The sequence below is a fragment of the Cupressus sempervirens genome, chromosome 11 (genome assembly GCF_028749045.1).
Source record: "Cupressus sempervirens isolate cs-2001-9-10 chromosome 11, ASM2874904v1, whole genome shotgun sequence".
Classification (NCBI taxonomy): domain Eukaryota; kingdom Viridiplantae; phylum Streptophyta; class Pinopsida; order Cupressales; family Cupressaceae; genus Cupressus; species Cupressus sempervirens.
In genome coordinates this window covers 95,569,089-95,576,308 of record NC_143128.1, presented here as the reverse complement: position 1 = coordinate 95,576,308, position 7,220 = coordinate 95,569,089, and positions in this window count along the sequence as shown.

Genomic DNA, 7,220 nt, shown 5'->3' with positions numbered 1-7,220 from the left:
AGGGAAATCAAAGAGAATATCTAATGATGGAGAGAGACCTAATGGAGAAAAGAACCAGATTGTGTGTTACAAGTGTAATAAACCTAGACACATTACAAGAAATTGTAGAGAACCTTAGAGTCAGAATGGAACTAATTAGAGAACAAATACCCCTGTATATTAGTTATGTAATAACTTTGAATAGATAATGAGATATTGTAGAATGGATAGAAGAAACTTCAATAGTAATCCTAACTATAGAAGGAACAAAAACAAGAATGATAGAAGGAATGTAAATGATAGTGATAACAATCAAAAGGAAGCAATCAAGGAACATGTTGATTAGTGCAGGACACATAGGGGTAAGGTAAAGCTCTAATTCAAATTTTGGTTTGTAAACGGTCTAACAAACCACTTAGTGAATAAGGATTTAAATTTAAAGTCCCAAGGTAGGTTTTAGATGTGTGGTTAGGTGAGATTCTAGGCTAAGTCAAGTTGTAAGCAATTAGGTGTTGTTAAGCCTAAAATTGCTCAAAGTTTCTCTACAAGGCAAAACATGGAAAAATGGATAAAATGGGGCAAGAAATGGTCAAAGGATTTCCTTAGGTGTCCTAGGTTCATTTGTTGAAGTTGTAAACCAAATTGGTAAAGTTTGGAGGCTTAGATTGCATAATTGCAAAAGTTGTCAAAATTGCTCATTAACAACTTTGCAATTTTTGTGAAATTGCAATAGCAAATTTTGCACATTTCGAGAAAAGAGAAACATAGGTAGTTATGGATTGAATGAAAGGCCAAGGTGGTTAGGAGAACCCATATAAACACTTTCCAACTCATTTCTAGGGGTTGGTTATGTATTTGTATGGACAAGACATGTGGGGAGGAGAGTTTTTTGTTGCCAAAAAATGTAGTTTGGAGGACTGAGCAAAGAAACCTGATTTAATAGCTTATTATTTTGAATGGAGTAGTGAATTTAGTTCACATATTGACTTTGTGCATGTTTTTTGTTTAATTCTGAGAATTTATTTTATATGGTTTACAAAATTTGTTAATGCTTGCTTTCCTATTGTCTAGTTATGAGCAACCAACATTTGAATGGCTATAGCTTGAGTTTCCATGGTAAAAAAAAATGACCTTTGGGAATCAAGTAATAGCCCCTATAATTGAGTTCTAGTGAGAATAGAGGATTGGCACGTATCAATCTTGTATAGGAAATGATAGAGTAGGATGTTAGGGGTCCATAACCTAGGGGAGAAGGTTGGATGTAGAGTTTGAAATGACTGGTGAGATTTTTACTGTCATTGCCTTTGAAACCCCCAAAATAAGGGTTTTCTGGAACCGTATTGTATAGACACCATGGAGGTTTGAAACCAAGATAATATTCAAGCCCTAGTTGATATGGAACAATGTCTAGTAGACTTCAATTGGCCTTGTTAGGGAGATTTTGAGCTTATTGCAAGTTGCTTGTTTCTAGGAGGGCTAATAGGGCCTCTTAGGGCTACAAGGTCAAACAAAGCATTTTTGAGTTGTGGGTATGTCAAACCTATTCAAAAGATACAAAAAAATGTGAAAAATGTCAAGAACCATAGGGAGATGGTATAAACTTGATTTTGACCCTCTGAATGCATTTGGTGGAGTTTTGGCAAATTATGCCAAATTATGCACAATTAGGGGTGTGGAGTGAGAAGGAGTAAAATCTAAGTTGATTGGTGAATTTTTTGGAGAAAGGGGATTAGAAGAGAGACCTCTAGGTTGGGGTTAGGGTAGTGACCCTGAGTAGGCTTAGAAATAGTCTTAATAGAGTAGGCAGGTTCTAGGTGAATAATCTCCCCATCATTGATGAATTGAAAGAGGCATTTATGATAGATAAGGATCCAAAAAGCACTTATACAGTTTTAAAGGAACAATATTTCAATGCACTTGATGAGACATTGAAGTCAACAATTATTTGTAACTCATCCTACCTGAATTAAGCAATTTCAAGAGAGGTAGAGCATCAGTTGGTCATAACTGATGTTAGAGAGCAAGTTGGAAGTTGTGTAGTTAACAAAAGGCAGAGGACATAGAGAGGAAGCTATGGTCAAGTGCACAAGCTTAGATATGATTGTAGTAAGAAGGAATTTAGAAAACAAGTTTACTAGTAAATAGAGACATCATTTAAATTTGTGGTAGATACACATTTAATATGCAATTTGATTTGAAATGATTTAAGGATTATGAACAAGATTGTGTGTACCATTTGTTCATGTAAAGTGTTTTGAGAAAATTGAAGAGTGATTTGACATCAATTTGAAGTGCAAAAAGAAGTTCTTGAAGTGCAAAGTTATAGAAGCCCTAAAATACATTTTAAAGGTATTTTATAGAGCTAAAATTATGTTTTTTAGTGCATATAGTTGAATTTCAATGGCTAGTCAGGTAGCTTATAATGTGAGTGTAAGGCCATAGTATGTATTTAAGAAACATCCATTTGTTTCACTTATGAATGACCTATTATGCACATTTTGGCAAGTTCCAAAGAATGTGCCTTATGTAGGAGATATCATAAGCTATATACATTGTAAAATTGAGAGCATAGGTGATGAAGATGTACACAAGGACTTAGGGACTATGTGTAATAGTGAACTATCCTTGAAATCTGAGTATGCATACCTAAGCAAGTTAAATTTGGTAAAGTATATATTTTATACAAAGTTGGAAAACAATGATTGGACTAAAATCATTGTAAGTAGGGTACATGATGATATGTTTTGGTTAGGTGGTGTGCAAATTGAAATTGATAATGACCTAATTCACAAGGTCATAGGACTAAGTAAAGAGGGATGTAATCCCATAAATGAGAAGAATGTAAGAAACATGGTTGAGAAAAACCTAAATACAAGATGTGATGGAAGGAACATGAAAGTAAATTCAATTAGAGACAAAGGAGTGAAATTGTTAAGTAATATATTAGGGTACAAGTTTAGCCATGGTTCAAGGGTTAACTCAGTACCAACCAGATTTTTACATGTAGCTTATGTAATGGCAATTCAGGGAAGAAAAGTGAATTTGTTTGAGATTATCAGATTGTAGTTAGATAACATTGCAAAAGTGAAGAAGACAAAGAGTATAATCTTCAGATTTGAGTCCTTAGTGACTCATTTTATCTTTTATGCAACAAGGAAGTTCTGAGGAGTGACAAATTGGGATAGCAATGAGTGCACAATGAAATTGGTGGATCAATGCTACAGATCAAAGCTAGAGAATGTTAGAGATGATGACATTGTTAGAATAAATAGGCCACTGATATAACTAAGAGTGGGGGGTGGGGTGGGATGAATCAGTTATCCAACTAATATCAAAATTTTCAATCTTAAAAAATACTAACCATACGAGTAATGTAAATTGAAGCCACAATAAGATACCCATATACAATAACACCAAATATGTTAATTAGGAAAACCCTTGATCAGAGGGAAAACTTTGGTGGGGATGGTATCCACAAGATGATGTATTAATATAAATATTCCTTGTTAGAGAATAGACCCTGTTAGGAGTCTAATACAATATTCAATACATATGAGTTAGAATTAGGAGACTTTGAATCCTTGTTAGGAGTTGTTCCAACCTTGTTAGGAGTTATAGAAGATAGTTGGACCCACTGCCCAAAAAAATTCAAGAGAAAGACCAATGAACCCACTATCCAAATGATCTTTGTATTATTCCTTGTAGAGTAATAGAATAAAATTGTACTTCCTTTCTTTCTCTCTTTCTTATCAACTAGACTTTTTCTCCTTTAGATCTTATAACTAGATCTCGAACTATGCATCCAATAATCCCTTGGATCACTTATACGCATTTAGTAAGCACTCTGCTCTTTTTTGCACTTTGACCTTAAAAAATGATCTCAATACACATCATACTCCTTATGATCAAGGAAAACATATTTCCTTTATACCATATCTTCATAATAATTCCTTGAGTTGACCTTGAGGCTTTCCCAATTAATTAAAATAAGATACTTAATTAAATTACAATTTCAATATCACTATTTTCTCATAGTATATACAAAACTTCTCACATGTTATAGTTCTTTACCACTGCCTAATTGCACATCACTTCATTACATCTCAGATGTAAGATAGACAAAAAAAATTAGGAACTACTTTCCCAATACTCTGTCTCTAAACTGCTCTATAAAAATCAAATATAACTTTTATATGCCATCAACTTAGGCTCTATACACTTAACCACGTCATTAGGACACTGTGTTGTGCATGTCCATAACTGCACATGACCACATAATCAAACTATTGTCTGTACCATCAAGATCTTTGTTTGCTACTCTACTAGTCTTTATAGAAATAATGCTATGCTAACATCAATGACAAACATAGTCATGAATGCAATATATCAATACTATTCAATGCTTAGGATAATCCCCCAATGTAGTATCATCAAAATTCATGATAAAAATCTCCCCCTATGGAATTGATGGCAACATAGATGAAAAATATCTAAGTTCCAAGAATACCAACTAAAACTCTGTTGCTACTGCTTGACCAAATCTCATGCATATTCTCCCCCATGCTTTAGGAAGTGTTTTTCATGCATATTCTCTCCCCATTGACATCAATGTCAAAGATGTCAATCTTAACACCAATTTTCAATCAACTACTCCAAGCTATTAACCAGCTCAAGTGTCCAATGACACTATTCAATACCAAATAAAAAATACCAAGAGTTTACAATGACTTAGTACATACTAGATACTCCCCTATACAAGAAGCATCATCATTCACTCCAGTCAAATAATAGTGCTATGTGCCACTAGACTAATCCACTCTTTGCATCAACTATTTAGAAGTAGGTAAGGAATAACCACAAGTATACCTCTTAAGTACTCAAATCTATCTTTAGGCAATGACTCTGTAAAGATATTTGCAATTTTATCCTTAGTACTTACATGCTCCAATTTGATCTTCTTTTCTATTGCTTTTGTAGAAGTTGATAAAAGCCAACTTCATAGCTCACCAAGATCACCTACATGCAAATAACCTATTGAAGGAAAACCAAAGAAGGAAGAGGTGAAGCTTGGAAAAACACTAAACACATTGAGAGAGAAGATTGCAAACAATGAAAATGTATTGCTATTCAATATGCCTTGAAAATGAGTTATGAAATACAATGATAGAGCCCAAATATAAAGACCTCAAGGAAGCTTTTAGAACAAGCTAGAAAGTACTAGAAGATAAGGTTGACAACTAAGCATACATCCACAAAAGGTGGAATATCCTAGATCAAGGTGAGAAGATAAGTATGTCTTAGATAGGAACAAACTCTCATGTTGTCAACAACTCCTAGACTACAGCTATTAAATAAATTGATTAACCTAAGTAAACTTAAGTAAAAGAATAAATAATTATTTACTCTAACACCCCTCCTTAGTGCAACTTAGGGGAATGCCTTAAGCTTACAAAAGCTAAGATGAAATGCATAATGGGTCTCGACAATACAGCCATGTTAGGTACCCATGTACAATGCAAAGAAATGAAACCTCTAAAAATGGGGAAAGAGAGAAAACCTCATGGGAAAAACCCTCCCCCAAAAAGAGGTAAGAAAATCTAGTGAAGGACTGAAGAAGTCTCCAAGTAGAGGAATGTCCTAGAAAATAGGAACAAAGAGGATCATGAAGAGCATCACTAAAGCATGAAGAAGCCACAAAATCCATCATTAAAAAGAAATTACTGATTTGAAGAACCTCCATGGAAAATAAAAGATATGAACTGAGCATGTCTATATGGTAGATGATCCATCTCACCGAAATGCATAGGTAGCCAACCACTGTAATCACCTAGTATATATGATCAAGTACTAAATACATATTTCACACTATCAAACCATCAAGCCAAGGAAGCATTAGAACCCTAGAATAACAACCCCTCCCCCCCCCCCCCCCCAAAATGCAGATGTGGTGAGATGATAAGCAACTAAGAAAGTGGGCCAAAATCCTCCTCTAGAAAGAACAAAAAACAATGAGAGAGTTGAAGAAGTATAAACACCTATAAAGTTACAATCACTGACTTTGGATGGGGCTAATGTTCTGGAAGGGACACTCACTTGACAAAGAAAGAGGGCACAAAAATGGAAACAACTATCCGCCCATGGTGCTTTATAAAATAGTGCAAGTACAATCATCTCAAAACAACATTCATGAATCTTAAATGCAAGAGTGACACTTTATCTCAGTGCATTTGCACAAAGTTACTTACAAATGATATCAAAAATGTTTAGAAAGGGAAAAAAGCTAATACAAAAGATAGTACAGCCCAAAACAAAAGATCCCATGCTATGAAAATGATCCTCGGACTTGGAACACCCAAGATATCCACCATAGAGCAAAAATGACAAAACATGATAGAAAAAGAATGAGGCAAAATTTGAAAGAAATGATAGCATTTTTGAAAAGATGACAAAACTAGCTTTCCAAAAATATAACATTTTCAAAAAATGGAGATGGGATGCAAAAGATATGAATGCTAGAGTGAAAAATAGAAATTTGGACTTTAATTACAAAAACAAGCAATAAAACTACATCAAAACATAAAAATACCTAAACCAATGTCTCTATCGCAGAACTAGCTTTCTAGCACTTCTTTTGGATAAGGAAAATACCTTCGTATGCTCAAGTTATGGCCAAAAAATTACAAGTAGGTCAAAAAGGACTAGAGTGTTGGCAAGGGTGCTAATGCAGGCTAACATCAACATTCCACTAGCTTAAAATTGATCATGGCATTGCCACATGTGGAAAAAATGCTGACGTGTCTGCAAGGTTGGCTGATGTAGCAAAAGCCATGTGGCACCCCTTGCCACATGACAGCTGCAAAAAGGTGCCAACTATCACATAATTTTCCATGTAGGCATAGGTTTAGTCAGGTAGATTAGAGTAGAGTAGGGGGTAGTGGAGCCGCAGAGGTGGTCACAGAGGCAGTGGAGACTGGAGGCACCATTGAGGCAGGTGGTAGGCTGATCAGGTAGCAGTGGTCATAAAGCTCTGCTAGCTTTGGTGGTATGCAGGCCATTGAAGTGGTGCCAGGGTGGTGCATAGGTAGCAACATGGTGGCTACTAGGTAGTGCCATGGTGGCACACCTAAAAAAAGTTTTTAAATTTTTTCTGAATGAAATCATCTGTATAGTCTGTACGATAGGCCAAGCTAAAAAATTTTTGCCTCCTGAAGCTCCTATAACCAAAATGGACAAATTTTATA